The 21,043-nt window shown below is 42.2% G+C and overlaps 1 pseudogene; it reads right to left on the reverse strand.

Annotated features, from left to right (window-relative positions):
* Positions 1-8,834: 8,834 nt before the first annotated feature.
* On the reverse strand, positions 8,835-10,946 carry LOC147438118 (serine/threonine-protein kinase BRI1-like 2; annotated as a pseudogene).
* Positions 10,947-21,043: the final 10,097 nt, after the last annotated feature.

Below are 21,043 nucleotides of genomic sequence, written 5' to 3' on the forward strand. Positions count from 1 at the left end.
AAAACTCATTATTATTGGTAGTAAGGGCTTCTTCTTTGTGGTTATTAGTTGTTGCACGATATTAACAATCCCTATATATCCTAGGTTGGAGTAGGGATTGTTTGGATAGGAGGGCACATTATGATGTTCTTAGCGACAACTGAGTATGCTCCTACTGGTTAACTTTTTCTTTTTCACTTTATGGTTGTGGATCGAGGAGAGCTTCTCAAGGGCATAGATTCCTTGCAAGGATCTTGTTAGGCTTTTTAAGAAATATAGGTACTAAAATAGGAGGTGCATCTAAGCTAAACTTCAATAGATCTATTCTAACTCTTCAAGAGATGTAGTCCCCGAAAAACGAATAACCCAACCCTTCCAAATAAACGAGGAAAGGAAAAAGGCTAGGCAACTAAATTGAGAGAGTTTATTGGGGGTTCTTAAAATGGTATCACAAGAATTATCACTAACCATAACATAATGTAGGGAAGTAACACAATTTGCCCAATTAGTCGAGAAGTCATCACCCTAATGTAAGGGCCAAAGTTCATCATTGACAATCTGAAGAAGGATTGAAAGTCATTGCAAAATGTGTATCCAACATCATCTTCCCATACAAGATACCACTAGAAAACCGAATCACTATAAGAAGAAATGATTGTGGTTCTTGGAGTGTGTCTCAGACTGCTTTACTGACCTTTGTAGTAGCATGGATTGCACTCCTTGTTTGGGTTTAGTGAGAGATAGGAAGGCTAATTTTGTTGGGGGGGGGGGGGGGCATCAGTGAACAAATTATGATATTGCTAAAAATATAACCCACCACTTGCTTGATGAGTGCGCGTGTGCATGTACGGAGTGTGTGCAAGAGAGGGGAAGAAGAGAAATGGGGAAGGGGGGGATACACAGGCAGCCACTGTGTAGGTTAATGGAGAAGAAAGAGCGGTCAACCCTTCCTCTTTCTCTCCCTATATTGAATAGGGAAAATCAAGTGTACAAGGGTGGTTTCCCACGGCCACCTGGCCTACACCCCAACAAACTCCCACTTGAAGGTCATGGTGGCCAATAGTGGCATTAGTATAGTTAGTCTATACAAAATTGATGAAGCATTGCCGAGGCAGCCAATGCATCTCGTATGACATGGTATCTGACCTCTATGTGTTTCGACTTTGAGTGAAACACTGGATTCTTTGCCAAAGCAATGGCACTCTGACTATCACAATGTAGTACTGGAACCTCGTGAATGCCCAAATCTCCCACTAGACGAGCCAACCATATGGCTTCCTTGCTGGCGTCAGACGTAGAAACATATTCTGCCTCAGTGGTAGATGAAGACGTGCAATCTTGGAGACACAATCTCCAAGAGATAGCTGCTCCAGTAAACATGAACACATAGCCAGATGTGGATTTTCTACGATCCATGCAACCCGCATAATCCGCATCCGTGTAACCTACAATAGATGCATCACTGTTTCCGAAGCGTAAACACTTGCTAGCTGTACCTTTCAAATATTTGAGGATTTTCTTCACTGCTTCCCAATGCTTCTTGCCAGGGTTTGCCATGTACCTAATAACCACTCCCACTGCATGTGCAATGTCTGGTCTTGTGGCTACCATAGCGTACATCAAACTGCCAATTGCTGAAGAATATGGTACTTTCGCCATTTCCTCTTTCTCAGCCACTGTCTTGGGAGAGTCTTCCTTGCTAAGTTTGGAGTATGCTTGCATTGGGGTACTCAATGACTTCCCCCCATGCATACTAAAACGTTGCAAGACTTTGTGAATGTACTTTTCTTGAGATAATTCAAGAATTCCACGTTGCCTGTCTCTCTTGATGTGCATACCAAGAAAGTGATTGGCATCTCCCAAATCCTTCATGGAAAACTGAGTGCTTAGCATCTTTTTTAAGTGATTGATTTCATCAATTGATTTGCCTGCGATAAGCATATCATCTACATACAAGATCAAGATGATTAAAGAACCATCGTTCAACCTTTTTGTGTATAAGCAGTGATCCTCTTGACTTCTAGTATAACCCTGAGACTGCATGAGTTTGTCGAATTTTTGATACCATTGCCTTGAACCTTGCTTGAGGCCATAGAGTGCCTTTTTAAGTCTACAAACCAATTCTGTCCTCGTTGGTTTTTGGGTTTCACATATGAATCCCTCTGGTTGTTTCATGTAGACATCTTCATCTAGATCCCCGTGAAGAAATGTTGTATTCACATCCATTTGGACAAGTTCCATGTCCTGGATAGCAACCAAGCCAAGCACGGTGCGAAGTGTAGTCATCTTGACTACTGGAGAGAAAATCTCATCAAAATCCACACCTTTTTGTTGCTTGAAACCCTTGGCAACTAGACGAGCCTTGTATCTAGGCTCGGGATCTTCCGCTGTATACTTCTTTTTGTATACCCACTTGCAAGGTAAAGCATTTTTGCCTTTTGGTAATTCAACCAAATCCCATGTCTCATTAGCCACAATCGAATTGTATTCTGATTGCATAGCCTGCTCCCACTTAACGCTATCCTCCATTTGTATAGCTTGTTTGTAGCAGGTTGGCTCTCCACTGTCAGTGATCAAAATGTGGTGTATACCCGGCTAAAACCGCTCGGGCGCACGTGATACTCTCTCAGAGCGTCTTAGTGCCTGACTGCTGGACTCTGCTCTCTCTGGAGCAATAGTAGTATCTTGCACTTGAGGAGTAGGTGCAACACTACTGAACTGAGTTGGTTCGGAGGCTACATCCTCAAAACGAACACGTATATACTCAACATCTTTGATGGGCTTCTTGTGCATTTTTTATTAATTGAAAATCACATGTGAGCTACGAATGACTTTGTTTGATTCTGGGTGCCAGAGACGATATCCTATCTCTCCGTTTGCACCATAGCCAATAAAGATGCATTTGTGTGATCTGGGATCTAACTTCCGACGAAGTTCTTTGGGCACATGTGCATATGCCTCACATCCAAATACACGTAGATGCTCATAGCTTGGCCTTTTGCCATTCCATAATTCCTCTGGAATTTTGAAATTCAAAGGAGAACTAGGTGACCTGTTGCAAAACTCTGGAGTAAGCTTCGCCATAGACATCATAGAGACAACTCGCTCTTGAATCGTACGATTCATTCTTTCAGCTATCCCATTTTGTGCAGGTGTGTATGGAGCAGTAAACTGCCTCCGAATGCCTCTTCTATTCCAAAAATCCTTGAACTCTGTGGAGACGTATCTCCACCATTGTCCGTGCGAAAAGCTTTGAGCTTTGTTCCTGATTGGTTCTCAACCATTGTGAGGAATTTGTGGAATGTCGAAAAAACTTCTTCCTTACGCTTAAGGAGATACAACCACACCTTTCTGGTAGAATCATCTATGAACGTGAGAAAGTAGTTTGCCCCCCCTAGAGTTTTATGTGGCATTGGACCACACAAATCACTGTGCACCAAGTCTAGAGGTTCGCCTAGTTTCTTATTTAATGGCGAAGATGTCAATTTAGTCTGTTTGCCATACAGACAATGCTCACACAATGGAAAGTCCGTGTAATCTAACACAGGTAAGTAGCCAAAACGCTAAAGTGTTTTCATTCCCTTTTGGCTAATATGCCCTAGCCGGCTATGCCACAACTCAGGAGACGGCAGCTCGGCAACATAGATAGAGTGTTCGTCGACACTCGAAACAAACAAAGAGTACAGGGATCCGTTTTTATTGCCTTTCATCATGATAAGGTTGTTCTTGCGGATCATCCAAGAACGATTACCAAAAACTGTAGTGTAGCCAAGATCATCCAATTGCCCTAATAGAAAACAAGCTTTTCGTAAGTTTGGGTACATGTCTGACATTCTGCAGCACAAAAGTAGTGCCATTATGCATCTGAAGTTTCACATCACCAATGCCAATAATGTCAAGCTCATAGGAATCACCAAGCTTGACTATTCCATGCATGGATGCATAAGAGGAAAACCACTCTCTATGCGGTGTGACATGAAAACTTGCACCAGAATCAAGGATCCAATTTTGTGCATAACCCTCATCCTGTGCAACCAAAGCATCTGGGGTGAGATCTGAAGTGAAAATGAGAACATCTGAGGCATCTTTTGTCACCTCGGCATGAATCTCTGTAGGCATAATGAGCATCATTGGAGGAGGAGCATCCTCTACTGCAGTGGTAGGTATGGGAGACTCAACAATATTGAGCTCCTTAATCTTTACTGTACTTTTGCCTTTGCCAGAATTATCATTTTGCATGTTTTTCTGATCTCTTAGGAAACTGAGACAATCCTTTTTGTAATGACCCTTCTTGTGGCAATAGTAGCACTCGACATTTTTGGCATTGCGGTCTCTGCTTTGGTTTCTGTGTCTGCTAGGACTACGAGGATTCCGGTCTCTACTTTTGCTTTTGTATTTGTGCTTGTCACGGCCTCTTGCCTTTGTTGAACTGCCAGCCATATATGCATCTCCATGACTAGCATTATCGAGAGATTTACGACGAATCTCTTCAGTGAGCAATGCATCTGTGATAGCATTGAATTCTAACTTGCCATTCGGAGCCGAATTGCTAATGGCTGTGCAAAAGATATCCCATGAACTGGGTAGAGAGCATAATAAGAAGATAGACTTGAGTTCATCGTCAAACTCCTTAAAGCCCTGAGATGTCAGCTGACTGAACAAGGAGTTGAACTCATTTAAATGACTGGAAACTGTGCTACCTTCTTTCATGTTGAGCTTCATAAGATTTTTCATGAGAAACACTTTGTTGGATGCACTTTTGCTCTCCCATGCGGAACATAAGCTATCCCAAAGTTCCTTGGTTGTTTTCTTCCCTATGATAGTGAAGAAGACTGACTCGGCTAGATGTAGACGTATCGTAGCCATGGCTTTTGCATCCAAAAGCTCCCATTGAGCTTGTGTATAATCATCATCCTCTGCGCGCTCTTTCAACGGTTCTGAGAGGCCTTTGTTTATCAAAACGTCTTTCATGGGCTCTTTCCACATGGTGAAGTTGCTGCCATCGAACTTCCGAATGAAATACTCCTCCTTTTCTGAAGAAGAAGCCATCGCTGACAAGAGGGTTTGAGAGGTGCCAAACTATGGCGAGAAGCTGTAGAAATTTGGACAGAGTAACCTTTGTATCGGGAGTAAAATCTCAACCGAAATAGACTCAAAAATGCCACCTATGGAAGGCACGACTCGTGGGAAGTAAATCCGACAGAGTCTCCTTTGTATGAGGAGTCAAAACTCAACTCAAAATGCATATAAATGTGCCAACTGCACTAACTGGGCATCTTCTGCACAAAACAACTGCTATGTGAGTGCCAACTCGGCGTCAAAAGCATAAATAACCGTCCAGATACATATTCTATGGCGAGGGTACCGAAAAAGGGGAACTCCAGCTACCTGTATCACCGAAGGTGTCTCAACATTCGAGCACACCCCAGCTCAAAGAAAACCTCACGCTATCGACCCTCCAAAAGGCTAATGCAGACACAAATGGACTAGCCACAGTCTCAGAAAGGGCTCTTCCGGTCCGAGTCTCAGAAACGGCCGGGAAAAACTGCCAAAATAGCCAAAAATGGCTCCACACGTAGTACAGTGGGCAGTGTCCGCAACTCAACGTACATGAGTAAAATCGCGCTCAAACAGGCGCCAAGAACTGCTGCATGCAGTGAAAGTGATCCCTGCGGGGATATTTGCTCTCAAAAGAGCTCAGTAGCACGAGGTGTGCTCAACAACAAAATGCATCTGTCAACGCATGTGTCCGCAGAGAATCTGCTGTCGAAATGACTGCCAAATCGCTTGTGAAAGCGCTATGTCTGGTAACCTGGAGAATCTGTGAGTGAATGGGCTGAAAAAACCCCCCTGTAGCCTGTAACCTGCGTGTCGGTGTCGCTATGTGTTGATTTCTGCCGCCGAGCAAAAATATGCCAGTCGAATAGCCACCAAAGGTGTCGTATCCGTAAACTGTGTCGTAGAAGGCGATCGGTGCACTCGGTTCCGATGTCGGGTGTCACTCCTCTATGATAGAGGTACCTCACCCGCGCATGTCGCAAGCACGATCGTCGATCGCGAGAACGCGCTCATGTGGTGAAGCGCCCGGTGTGGGTCGGATGTCGGAAATCCGCCGCAATGATGAGTGTCAAGCCTGAGCGGTGTTGATGTCGATGTCGCCTTCCGCCGCCGGGTGGAAGTGGCTAGCCGGGTAGCCGTATAATGCTAATGTTCTTCGGACTCGGTCGCTTGTGCTCACTCGCAAGCACGGTGTCAAGCTCTCTATCTGTCTCTCTCTCACTCTCTCTCAAGCTTGTCGGACTCAGTGTGCGGACGTCGAAGCCGGGTGACGATGTCGAAGAAGTCGATGTCAAAATCGTAGAATCGCTGATGTCTATGATGAGACACTGGTCTTTGTCTCTCACTCACTCACATGCTCTGTGTGTTGCTTGGGCTCGCTTGCAAGCTCGGGAGAAACTTTCTTTTCAAGAGCTCGAGGAGAGGAGTCGGGGGATTTAGTCGCACGCTCGGTGGAAATGAGCCTTTGCACATACACTATTGTGGGAGTGTGAAAATAAAAAAAATTTGCTGCTCTCTGTCAAAAGCTGCCTGCAATCGACGACTTTGTGTGTGTGTGTGGTCTGGCAGCCTGGCTTTGCTCGCACTGGTTCAAGTTTAGTGTTGCAGCTCGTTCAAGGCCAAGCATACACACAGTGAGTGTGTGTGTGTTCTATACACAACACCAAGCAAGTGCCAATGTCTTGCTCGAATCGTTTGCTCGATTGCCCGCTGCAGCACCCCGAATGTGCTCGATGCCAGTAGCGCTGCTTGATTTTGGTGCTTACACACACAATGTGTGTGTGTGTGTGTGTGAGTGCACACACAACCTTGGACTCCTGCTCTCGGTTCTCTCTGGCGGCCCCAATTTGCTGCGCTCCTACTCAAGAGCTCCTAGCCCAAACTCTCATAGTTCACTAATTGCATTACTCATGCAATCAATGTTAAGCTTTAATTTTCGCCCCTCGGTTTAATCGACTGCCCCTTGCTACTCTCATGACCTGCTGCCAAAATTCTTTGCAATGTAAAGCTGCTGCCCAACTTTTGGTAGCGCTGCCCGATCTGCTCCCATATCTCCAAGCTTCAAACCAATGTTGCCCCTTGGTTCATTTGCCTGAATCTGTGGCTGCGCAATTTCTCAAGTTTGCAAGCCTTTCAATAGCTTGCTTCTTTTCCTGACTGCACCCAATGCTCTCGTTGCTTTCCAAGCATTGCTTCAATCAAGCTCTCTTGTACACACACAAGGTGCCGATCTTGCTTTGTTGCCCCCAAGCTATGAAGCTCTACAATCTCTGCCAACTCCAAACTTCAAGATCTTTACTCTGTCCCTGTAGAGCTTTTCAAAAGCTCCAAGATTCCACAAAGCCAAAGAGGGACTGCGTGTGCTAGGTAGCTGGGAACCACCAAGATCCGATGCGGCTCCGCCTTGCTAGATCTTCCACCGCCGAGCTCAAGTACGAGTTTCGACCTCCGCCATAGCCGGCGAGCTCCGTTGCTTTCGAGTCGATCGTCGGAGAGCGGTTGCACGGGTGGTTCGACGCCGTAGCTTTGATACCAATTGATGAGTGCACGTGTGCATGTACGGAGTGTGTGCAAGAGAGGGGAAGAAGAGAAATGGGGAAGGGGGGGATACACAGGCAGCCACTGTGTAGGTTAGTGGAGAAGAAAGAGCGGTCAACCCTTCCTCTTTCTCTCCCTATATTGAATAGGGAAAATCAAGTGTACAAGGGTGGTTTCCCACGGCCACCTGGCCTACACCCCAACATTGCTTAGAAGGTTTTTGTGTGTTGCTGACATTACTATGCTTTCTATTCTATCTTAGAGCCGATTCCCATTGTGTGCTTAAAGCATTAACTATGAAATTGAAAATATTGGGGTTACAAAATGATTGGGAGATAGGAAAGTCTCTCCTAAAAACAAATTGTGAAGACTACGTAGCTAGAAACAAGGGAAAGACAAGGGCACAACAATCTAAGCTAGCTTCACCCAAAAAAAAAAAGGTTTCTTTTTGACAAATACTCTCCTCAATGTACAATGAAACAAAGGATTGATAAAATGATAAAGCAACACATCGATTGATGCTTGGATGAATCAAAGCCGATGAGAAAATCATCTCTATTTAATGTTTTCTATTGGAATCTATGGAGTTATTGATCAAGGATCATGTTGCAATCATGTATAATTCAATGTGAGCCAAGTTTTTTGGCAAAAGAACGGCTATGATTTTTTATCTCTTATTTTACAAGTGTGTGCATGAGTAGACTATATTAACCAGTTAATGGCTTGAAAACCAAATAACAAACTATGCATCATACAAATGTATCTAATTACTTGGTTTTTACAACCGCCGTAGTTTTTAGAAGTATCAGTGTTCATCACTGTGCACTTATTTTCTAAAATTAAGCTCCAACAAGTTGGATCCCTATTTGAGTTCTACATGGTTGCCTCCTCCATGATCATCACATCGTAATAGTAACTTGCGTATAGAGACTATCAATCATGCATTGGGCTTGTTTGAGATCAAGATATTGTCTTGAACACGATTGCACATGATTTGCAAGTACTGCAAGATGCTACATTGATTGCCCCCATGATCTGAGGAGTTGTAGCAAGGTCATCCCAAATGAAAGTCAACACATGTTCAACACGCAAGCATCGAAGCCAACACCTCTTGCTCAGGATTGCAATGCTCTACCACTACGCTGGCATGCGTGCTTTGAAGTGGATACATTTATGGTAGTACATATGTAGAGAATCATTGGTGGCCCACGAAAAGGTGAGGCAACCAACCATGCTGGCCACTTCCACCTACATGGTGGCTAGCGAGCCAATTTTTTATACATAGCCCGTGTAGCCAATTGACCCTCCAACGTGCTCATGCTCAAGTGAGTATCTAGTGCACTTATTAGCCTTACCATGCCAAAGTCAAGACACTCTATCCTCAAGATTTTTGTGAAGCAACACATTGCTAAACTTTACATCCCTGTAAATTATATGGGTGGCCACTCTTGATGTAGAATGCCTGGCCCTCAAGCTGTCCCATGTGTAATTTACTTCTGGTGTTGCAATGCCAGTCTTTGTTTCACCCTCTCATCTCCATGCCCTCGATCATGTAAGCTTCTGCCTTCCATGCACTCAAAAACTAACAATGTCTAGTTGCCCACCTTGCAACAACGTAACAAGGGCACCAAGATTAATATATGCTAAGTCTTTCCTAGAGGCCTCTCTTTCTCCTGGATAGATGAATGCAGTAGTTTCTTGATAGCAGTTGTAGCCCCATATTTTAACTCAACTTTGTACACCTTGCCAAATCCCCCTATCCCAATTAGTCTCTCTTGGCTAAAATTGTTTGTCATGTCTATGATTTCTACAAAAGTAAGCTCTCTAAGAGGCCTCTCAAGGGTAGCCACATTTATGTCGGATTCTCCTCCCCTCCTTGTTATTTCATAGCATGATCTTAGATGAAGAATGTTGAGCACACGTCAAATATCTAATTGTCCCTTCTTAGCTCTCGCCATGAAAATTGTTGAGTACATAATTAGTTTCTAGTTGTCCCTTCTTAGTCCTCTACATGACACACTATCAACATACACATGAGTGCAGTAGCTATGAAAATTCCCATAGCAATGCTATTGGCCCATGGAAACATAGTGAAGTTAGTAAGATTGATTCATAATCTACCTGCACCGCTATTGATGTATCTTCCAGATGTCTTGTTATCTTTTGACACATTGGTGCACGTTGGTAGTGGTTCACCTCGTAGACATGGGTTGTGTTCAAAACCTGCTGAAGAAGCAATGTTGAGCTGCCCAATTGAAGGGATTGGGCCACCAAAGGCCTCCTTAAATCTTTTTATAGAAGAGGTCTCAAACTCCTATGGTTTTGAGATGCAGAGAACTTGGAGGGATGGCACCCACAAGCAAGTTAGCCCTAGGATCAACATCATTAGGACAGTGAGATAACTAATATCTTTGGACATGTTGCCCACCATTCTGTTGTAGTAGAGGTCCAGTACCTATATGCTATTGAGTGTTGGATCATCGTTTAAGAGGTCTCTTGCATAGAGCTAGAGGAGCTACATGAATTCATTAATGGAGTTGGGGAGAGAGCTTCTACATTTACGCCTACAAACTCCAATAAAGTCCCCAACATTGGTCTACAACCACTACCATGAATTTGCATGAATCTAAACACTTCACCATGGAGGAAATCTTCAAGCCCATTCACATGGCATCTAGTCCCTCGAGTGATAGGCTTGCTTAGGATTTGCTGTTGAGATCGACCGATAGAAATTTTGTGGCATTTTCAATCTCAGTAGGTTACATAGGGCCTTGCCAATTTCTAGCATTGTTAGTTGCTGCATGCTCTCTATAAAAGTGGGGATGCCCCTTGTGACTTGGTTGTTGGAGAGTATGAGCCATTGCATTTGAGTGTTAGCACTTAGTAGGTAACATACCAGAAGTAAGTTTTTATTTAGAATGAGAACTCTCAGTTTGGACAACCGCCGTATCTCATTTGAAATATGTCCCATGAAGTCTACCACATTGACAAGGTCTCCAGGTTTGAGAGGCACCCGACCTCTCGAGGTATCTCACCATGTAGATGATGGAAGTTAAGGTTCAACACATTGAGCTTGCTATAATTAGGGAGGACTGCTGGAATTTCTCCTACAAACCCATTGTTGGAGAGCATCAATTTCTCCAAGGTAGAGGATGTAGAGCATAATTGTTGGAGTCCAGAACCTTCAAAGTGCTCAAAATTTTCAATCACCATTGCAGTGAGTGGGCCTATGAAGGCATTGAAGGTGAGAAGCAAGCTCTCCAAGACAAAAATGGATGACAATTTCTATTGGAAAGTTCCCTAGAGCTTGTTTTTGCAGACCAAGTTGAAGTGCTTGAGGGAGTTTCATGAGTTGTATACGAAGAAGGCATGGTAGCTGAGAACATATCAGAGGCATTCAACTTTTTGGCCGTGGGAATAAAAGTGCAGGAGATTAAGGTGGTTAGTGGTGATCTAGCTACAAAGGTTGTAGATATTGCGGAGATGCATTTAGCAGATGAGGACTTTAGAGTTGAAGGGGATGCACAAAGCTCTTAAGAGGTCAATTTAGATGCTCGAGGTAGAAAAAGGAGAACTCTAATATGAAGTAGAGGATGCTCTACTCTTGGCATTTAGCATATGAGGACGCTAGAGTTGAAGGGGATGCACAAAGCTCTTAAGAGGTCAATTTAGATGCTTGGGATAGTAGAAGGAGAACTATGACATGAAATAGAGGTTGCCCTTCTCTTGTCTTAAAAATTCATGCTTAGCTGTTAACGGTCGGGACCTACATAACTAATAGTCTTGTCACTGTTGGTTGCATTCTCATATAGCTTATGGACATAATCCTTAATCAAATGTGTCCTTAATTCAGAGGCATTGTAAGAAACAATTGGGGACTTGTGTGGTGGATTTGGTGGTTAAGGGAATGCAGTCTTTTCAATAATTGGTAGGGGTTTGGGGTTCCCACAATTTGCATGGGTCTCGGCTACACCTAGCGTGAAAATGACTGAAGAGACTTCATTGAGCAAGTTGTCTCCTGCTGAGTGCGAAAAAAGGTCCTTGTTGGCAGTCATTATGGTCATCTTCTTGTAGCTGGTCTTGTCAATAGGAAGAGGTGTTGGATCGACCACACCTTGAGGTTGAGCCATTAGGGGTAGCAAAGTGTCAAGGTGCAAGGAAGGTGAGGTATGGTTGCTCTTGTTATCGATGATGAGGGTAACCTGAACTAACAAAAAAATTTGTAGGAAAAGTCTTTATATCCAAAAGCTTTTTCATGCGCAAGGCACTTCTGACACTTTCTACAACAGCAATGGTTGGTAAAAGTTGTTGTTTTGAATATCTAGCTAGAAGTGTACGTGAAAAGTTGGCAAAAAATATAGATAATACTGAGTTCCTTCAGGTATGATGATGTTTGATCAACTCGATGAGAAAAATGTAGCTCTCGCAGAAGCCAGCTTCCTCCGACAATGGCTAGAAATGACCATGGGCAAGCACTTTGAGCAAAAGGAGCTGGGGCACACAACATAAAAGTCCAAGTTGTTTCAAGCACTTTGAGCAGAAATGTCAATCATCTTGTTGGAAAAAGGAAAGGCAAGCATAAGAGCTAGAAACAATTTCAATAAAATTCTCTGATGGATGTAGTTTGCACAAAATCACACGCGAAGTAAGGCTCTCCTTCACCATTGATTGTTTTCCCATGCATGATGTGCAATGAAGAGAGGAGAGGAGAGTAGCATGGTGCTTGGCATTCCCCTAGAACCATGCCTTTTTCAATGGTGCAAAGGATTGAACGTTGTGCCTCACGCACCTTGGGTGATAAGCCTTTTTGCAATGCTTGCACAAAAACATGCATGGTTTGCAATGAGGAGAGGAGAGGAGAGGAGAGGAGATTAGCATGGTGTTTGCAATTACCCTATATCCATGCCTTTTTCAATGGTGTGAAGGATTCAACGTTGTGCCTCACGCACCCTAGGTGATAAGCCTTTTTGCAATGCTTGCACAAAAACAAGATTCAAAAATCAATGATTATGTTGGCATCAAAGTTTGTAAATGCTAGCTTGAAGAGGGCTTATTGACGCCCCTCTAGTATACAAGGCACATCTAAAAACATCCTACAGGTTTCACAAGGGAAAAAGGCTCCATTTCTTGTTGGAAATAGGGCTACAAGGAAATGCACGCAGCTTGGAGAAGACAAAGGAAGCACAAGGCAACAACAGAGAGTGTATTGCTTAGTGTACAATGGAAATATAAGATAGCCCTAAAGTGATGCGCATACATTCAATGCACGGGGGAAAAAACCTCCTATTGAGGGAGAAAATGCCTCAACAGTCCTAAGTGTGCTCCCACACATCACTACCACATGTATATAGTAACAAAATCCCCCTAGGAGTGATGTGATGAACGAGAGCTGGCACGTACATTATACGGAAGTTCCATGTTTGAGTACATGATAAGTCCACAAAGGGGAGTAAGCCCAAAGCTTTTTGAAAAGCTTCAAACTTCTCATGAGACAATGCCTTTGTGAAAAGATCTGCAAGGTTGTCCTGTGTTGGAACGTAAGCCAAGCTAATCTCTCCTGCTGAGAGCCTTTCCCTGACATAGTGGTAATGCACTTCAATGTGCTCTATGTGAGCATGAAAAAATGGGTTCCTCGCAACTACCAATGCGCTTTGAGTATCAATGTAGATAGTGTTGGAAATGTCATGTCTAACACCCAAATCAATCATAACGTGTCTGAGACATACACACTCAACCATAGTTGTGAAGATTGCCTTGTACTCAAGCCTCACAACTAAAAGTGGTCACAATAGGTTGCTTCTTGCTCAACCATGATATACATGAAATGCCAAGCATGAAACAAAAATCACTCGTGTACACTCACGTGTGAAAACAACCATCCCAATCTCCGTAAAAAAGGCATTTAATTTTGGCGGCAATGATCCCCCCTTGGGATAAAACAAACCAAGATGTAAAGTGCCACTCAAGTATCAAAAAATCCTCTTGACAGTCTGCCATTGCTTAGACCCTGGGCTATGCATAAATCTGCTAACTTATGAGATTGCAAACTGAATATCCGGCCCCGTGTTGCATACATAAATAAGGTAGTCAACAATAGTTTGTTGAAGAGTGACATCGGCAGTGTGAGTCCGCAAATGTGGTGCGTGTGCGGAGAGTGAGAAGGGGAGAGTGAGAAGGGTAAATAGGATGTGGGTGGAGCTCCCAAATCTCACTGTATGAGCACAATGTGAGAATGAGGGAGAGCTCCTTATTCTTCGTATGTATAAAGAATAAGAAGATAAATGTGGGCGGCCTGACACTGGCCGACGAACACGAGCAAAACATGGTGAGGCACACTGCCTTTACCTACCATTCTCCCACTAAAGGTTGTGTGCCAATAAGTGGCGAGAAGACTAGCCTACAACTAGTATATACAAGAGGTGAAAGAAGACGGCTCTCAACCTATGCCCACTGGCTCACTCTGTAACCGGTCTAGTGTAGATGCAACATGCATATCACTAAGGCTAGAGCTAAAATGACTCTCCTGATGCAGGTATCAAGTGACGACCTGCATGGCTCCACAATGCACAATGCAAGTGTCAATCATCACATGATTGACAAGTCCCACCACAAATACACCAACCGCATAAGCACGATCAGGTCTCGAGACCAAAAGGTTAGACATGAGAGACCCGAAAGCCGACGAACTAAACATATCTGTACACACAGACAGATTTTGGTTAGTGTGCAAATATTATAAGGGTCATGTCAAAAGGTCGTGTCCTTGTGCATAATGTGTTATTATGACTTTGGGGTCATGTACTAGAATTTGTAGGTTTCATGCTTTTTGTTTGATGGCTTTTGCTCTTTAAATTTTTAAATTTTGTTTTCTTGAGTATAGGGCTATATATATACATTCCCTAAGATTGAGAAATTGGGATGTCAAGGAGGAAGGTTAAGAGGGGAGCAAGTGAATGATGGATGTCAGCAAACACTCCCCCCTTCCTTGGGTAGATCATACCTTTTGGAATGATGTTGTCACCTTTTGAAACCAATTGTTTCAAGTTATAGTGGGTAAAGACTTTGACCAATAGTTTTTCAACATCTTTTCATCTAGTTGCAAGGGTGGTAAGGTACTCTCCCATGATTTTACTTGCAACGTTGTTGTAGGTGGTGAACTTACAACGGGAGGTGCAAATTCTTTCTTGTTTGTATGGATATTTACAATGGTAAGTGGAGGTTGTGTAGAAGCTTGTATTTCCATATATGAACTACATGAAGAGGTGGAAGCTTCATTTGACTTCCCTATTTCTGAGCTTAGTGGAGTAAATCGTTCTTTCTTTGGTACCCAAACTAGCTCTGGATCAGGTGTGTAGTATTTTGTGATCTTTCTCTTCCCATGGTCTTCAATCGGATTTATCGTAACAAGATTTGACTCACATGGGTCTATAGGTGACACGTAAGAACACAAGTTACGTTTAGGCACCCAAGTTTGATCATTCCCTTCATAGTAGCCTTGGGCTTCTAATAGTCGTTTATGAATTTAATGCAACGTTTTTTTACATTTCTTGGAGTGAGTGGGACATCTCTTACAAAACTTCTGTCTTTTAGTGTAAAAAATGATCGCTAAAGAAGCTTTAAGGACCCATTTGTATGTTTTCTTTGTTATATTATGATTAGTCTTGTGTGTCTCATGTTTTGTTTCAGCTACAGAAGTTGAAGCTCTAGAGGGTTGGGCCATAGGTACAGATGGTTCAACCTCTTGGACATGCAATGTTTTGGGTTGTATTTCCTCAGGAGGTGATATCTCAGGGACTATCACTTGAGTGGTAGGGCTAAGAGTTGGTTTTTATGTTGTGACACTCTCAGTTCCCCCAATCAATAGTGCATTTGGTTGCTATCATCCATGCATGTCCTAGGTTTAATTTCCTTCCATAGCTCTAGCAGGCATGACCAGAAAGTCTTGAGCTACGACTTTGTTGTCATAACTCATAGAAGTGTGCTAGGTTCCAAAAACTATAGTTTTTTTCTTGTTGATACCCTTGACTTGGATGGTACTCTCAGATAGAGATGGAATTCCTAACTGACACCACACTCCGTATGGTAGAAGATTATATTTAGCATGTGTGTCCAATAAGGCGTTATATAGAATTTTTTCATAGACACTATTTAACTCAATAGGGTACAACCAATCATCCTCTGTTTCAACTTGAAATGCATGTGTAACTCCAAGGTTGGCCTCTCGTTGGCGTCTAATATGTTGTTGTCGCTCCTTAGCCTCAACTTGAGCTTGTATTTTTTTCAATTCTGCTTGTACCTTGGCTACCTTTTTTTGATGGATGGCAGCTAGCTCCTCTTGGCTTAAAGGATCCTAGTATTTTTTAAATTTAATCCCATTGAGGAATCCAATGGTTTCAACTCCATCAAGAGTTTCCCCACGAATGGTACCTTGTGGGGTGATTTTGCATACTCTATATGATCCTTTTTTCACATAATTGAACTTTTTCTTCTCATTATGCACTCCATACATAAGGACTTTATCCGCAACCTTGATATCCTTGTTCTTTAAATGACGGTCAAACCATTTTTTTCTCCTATCTTTCTCCACAAGTGAATTTTGCAATGCCGTTTGTCTTTCTTCATCTAATCTCTCAAGGATAAATAAACGCTCAACTAAAGGGTTACCATCCCAACCTTCTTGTGAAGCTACCCGTAGACTAGGAATTACAAACTCCCATGGCATAGATGCTTCTTAGCCATATACTATCTTGAATGGTGTACAATTAATAGCCACTTTGTAAGGAGTACGATAAGCCCAAAGAGCTGACGTCAGCTTCAAATCCCAATTTGTGCGATGAGCTTACACTTTTTTGGTCAAGATAGAAATTAATGTCTTGTTAGTGCTCTTAGCTTGGCCATTTGCTTGTGAATAATAAGGTCTAGACTTATGGTGGGCTATCATGAAGTTTGTTGTGAGTTCTTTTATCACTCCATTTATAAAATGAGTACCATTGTCGCTCACAATCTCAAGGGGACAACCAAATTGTGTAATGATGTTCTCAAAGAGAAGCTTAGCACTTGACCTTGCATCAACTTTGCGTGTTGCCTTGACTTTTGTCCACTTTGTCACATAGTCAGTTGGCAACAACAATATATTGTGATTGAGTGTTACGAGCTGCTGAACTAATTGGGCCTACAAGTCTAAACCCCATTTTTCAAATGGTTGAGTCACTTAATAGGATGTAAAGGCATCTTATCCTTTTGTTATGTGATCTTGTAACGTTGGCATTCATCACACCCTTTTGCAAAAAGTGATGCATCCTTGAATAAGGTAGGCCAACAATAGCTTGATTGCAACACTTTTCTAGCAGCAGTTAGTTTCCTTGAAAAATGTTCTTTGGCTATGCCCATGTGGGATTCTTGAAGTAGGTATAAGTACTCAAGCACAACGCCTAAGAATCTCGTCCTTCCCTAGCTTGTAGAGAGTTTCTGCACTTAGAGAATAAGGTTAATATTCCTTTAACAGTTTTTGAGCTATATCCTTACAAAGCTCTTTGGGTGGAAAACCATTAACTAAAAAGTTCACAATCTTCTCACTCCATTCAGGCATGGTCTCGACCAAGAACAGGGAAGTATTGAGCAATTTGTTGTCAATTGCAGTAGGGGCTTCACCATTGGGTATGCGAGACAAATGATCCGCCTTTACATGTATTTTATCAGGTCTCACCACAATGGTAAATCAAACTCAAGAATAATTAACAAGAATTGTGTAATCCGTGGAACAAGGTTTATTTACTAGATGCAACAATGCTTGATGATCCACATAGAAAACAAACTTGTTAGCAAGAAGGAAGCAGCAAAATTTGTTCATTGCATAAATCATGGCAAAATATTCCCACTCTGTAGTGATGTAGTTCCTCTCAACATCATTTAATTGACAACTTGTAAAGCTAATGGGATAGTCCAATTTATGTTCTCTTAGTTGAGCTAGAACACACCCAATAGCAAAGTTCGATGCATCAATATGCACATGGAAAATTACATTCCAATCAGGCACTCATAGGATGAGAGCACTTGTCAAGGCCTTTTTAATACCTCATAAGCATGGTCACACTCTACGGTCAAGTGGAACTCAATAAGAAGCTTGTACGATGGACAAGCTACCTAGGCAAAGTTTAAAATAAACCGCCTGTAATTACCAACATGGCCCATGAACCTTTGAACTCATTTATAGTTTGAAGGTGGTGGCAAATTGGAAATGGCTTTAATTTTTCTCTCATATGTGGAAATCCCATTTTTGGACACTATATGCCCTAAAATGATTTCATGTTTAACCCAAAATTGGCATTTGAAAGGGTTTAATGAGATGCGATATAATGTGCACTTTTCAAACACTTTTTGTAAACATGAGAGATGTTCTTTCCAAGAGGAATAAACACAAAGGTCATCTAAGAAAGCTTCACAAAACTCCCTCAAATATTCCCTAAAAGCAGTGTTTATTAATCTTTAGAAGGTAGCAGGGGCATTGGTTAACCAAAATCCATAACACAAAATGCGAACACTCCAAATTCAGTTATCAAAATAGTTTTAGCTTGGTCCTCTAGTGCAATTGTAATTTGATTGTAGCCAAAGTATCCATCCAAAAATCTATAAGCTTCCTTCCCTACGACTCTTTCAAGCAGATGTTCCAAATATGGAAAGGGATAATGGTCTCTCCTAGGCGCGGCATTGACCTTCTTGAGATCCACACACACTATGAGTTTCCCATTCTTTTCTGGCACAATAACTATTGGAGACACCCATTGTGAGTACTCAATAGGGTATATGAGTCCGCTTTTGACAAGCTTTTCAATCTTTTCTTGAACAATCTTTGCATACTTAACATTCATTGGGTAGGGCCGTTGTTGGACTGGTTTAGCCATGCTATTCATGGAAATGGTGTGCTGCACCATGGAAGGTGGAACACCTTTCATATCATGATATGTCCAAGCAAATTTTTCCTTGAATTTCTTGAGAAGCTCCTTCAATACATATTCCTTAGTCTCTGTCAGATCTTGGGCAATGAAAACAAGTTTGGACTCCTCACCTGGGTCTGCTAACTGTATTTTGGACCATCATAGACTCCATTACTTCCATTGATAGGTGTTCTATAGGCCTTTGTATACACAACCTTACGCTCCTTCATGGTGTAGTATTTCAAATGCTCAGGTGAAGGGTTGGGTCTTGTTGTTCTGTGGACTGTGATTCTCTTTCAATTCCCTTTTTGTTGAGCTAGCTCTCGATTTTGTCGTCTCCTTACAATATAGCTCAATTTTGGCTTCTTTGTAGCTTCTAGCTGGGTGATGTCAATGGATTATGGACTACACCACATGACACTTTGAAGGTATTCACCCCAATTATCTACCAACTTTCAATGAGCATCACATGCCCCCATATAATTAAGCCATTCTGCAGTAGATTTCTTTTCATTTATCCTAGCACACACATTTTCTCAATATCGTCGTCTCTTATATCTCTCACTCCTCTTATATTATTTTTTATTATGACCGATCTCCAGTGAAGAGTCACTAGATGAATTGCTACTCGTGTCTTCTCCCCTTCCGGATAGATTGTCATCTAGGGTACCACTGGACCTTGAATGGTTTGTCCCCACATTTGCACCACAATTAACTCAGATTCTTTGTCCTCAGAGTCAATTTCAATTGATGATTGTGAGTCCAAATTGTGTGGGCTATAGTCTTTTGAGACGTTACTAGTTTCAGTGTCAATCAAGCCTTCACCTTGTAGGTCCCCATGAGCTATATGCATTGCACCTATCATATTTAAAGGTACGAGTTATGGCATTTCATCTCCCTCATGTGTTACCAAGGTCATCCCCCTATTTCCCCAAGTATCTATGGTTGCTGCTAGGTGGACCCAATCTACATTGTCAGACTCAGTCATCCCAAGTAGAACGTCCAAATAAGGGAAATATTCCCTAACATTAGTGTCCTTTTTACATGTGTAACAATATTGCAATGGGCGGAGTGAATTGTGGTGTCAGATCTATGATCAGTTATAAATTTTTTTCCTAGAGGATGTGCTCAACCAATCACAAGATCAACTCAAATGACAGAGTCTTGGAACGGCAAGTAAACATGGTTTTTAGACGAGTCATGCACCATTTTTGCTTCCCTCATGAAGGACGTCCTAAGATCATCTCAGATGACATAGCGTGCTTGGAAAAATCCATAACAATGAAGGTATGCCTTATTTTGTGTCCAAAGACCTTGATCTTGAGATCTTCTAGCATCCCAATAGGTTTAACAATAGTCACATTGGCCATCTTTACCACTATGTTTGTAGTCCCAAGGTGAGGTCTTCCCATAGATTCTTATCAATTTTTAGTTACAATGCTAACCCCAATGCCACCATCAAGGATTCCCTTCACAATTAATCCCTTGGTAGTGATTGGTATAGTCTCATTAGATTCATTGCCTTCAAAATATTATCCCAACTTGTTAACAAGTATTTCAACAACAGAGTTATCATCTAGGTTGGGTTGTGGATCTAAATGTTTCTCCTCTATTGGCACCTCCCTAGCTCCATCCATCTGTGAAAATTGGGTAGCCCAACTTTTAGTTCTCCATTGAGGAAAGCTCGAAGAGCTAAGAATAGCTTGGGGTCTCCATATAGTTTAGACATGATGGTGGTTTATACTTTTGAAGCCATGAAATCCATCAATTTGGCAATATTTAATGACTCTTTTTGGGCTTTAGTCCCTTGACATAGGGAAGATAGGATCTCCATTTCTTTGATAGGGTCAGGTAATCCCTCTGTAAACATTCTCTCCAACAAGAAGGGAGTACGCGCACTTCCCAATGACTTAAAGTCACTTTCTTCTTGGATGACACTACGTATGGCTAGTGGTCTATGGTCTTTGTGAGGTTGATTCCACGTAGGGAACACCGTGTTTAATTTGTAATCTGGATCTGCCTAGGTGCTGGCTCTAGATCCCTTTGGGTCTCTTCTACCAAACCCATTAATTGCTTGACTCGCTCGATCTCCTCTATAGGTTTTGGGTAAGTTCCTATCTTCTTCTTAGGATCCTTGGGTCCTGGCCATTGTGTCTCATGATGATCTTCCTTGTTTTTTTTCTTTTCTAATGGTCATTTTAGTCTCCATGGTCTCATTTGAATCAAAATTCTCTTCAACATTGTTCATATGCAAGGGGTCATCACCAGTCCCTATGTTGGTCTTTGAACTCGGGTCTGACTTTGCTGGTTTTTGCAATCTCTTCCTTCGTGTTTTCTTCTTCTTCTGAGATTGGTCAATTGATGTTGCATCTCTTTCTTCAAGAATATAATTTTGGTTTTGGAGCATTGATCATGTGAGTACATTTACTGGTACCACATGCGTACTCTGTGATGGTTGCTCGATAACCTCAATTAAGTTTAATGGCATGATCTTGGGTGCATTTGGATTATTAGGACATTGGCCAATCAAATGA

The sequence above is a fragment of the Adiantum capillus-veneris genome, chromosome 17, assembly GCF_014529385.1.
Source record: "Adiantum capillus-veneris isolate H3 chromosome 17, ASM1452938v2, whole genome shotgun sequence".
Classification (NCBI taxonomy): Eukaryota; Viridiplantae; Streptophyta; class Polypodiopsida; order Polypodiales; family Pteridaceae; genus Adiantum; species Adiantum capillus-veneris.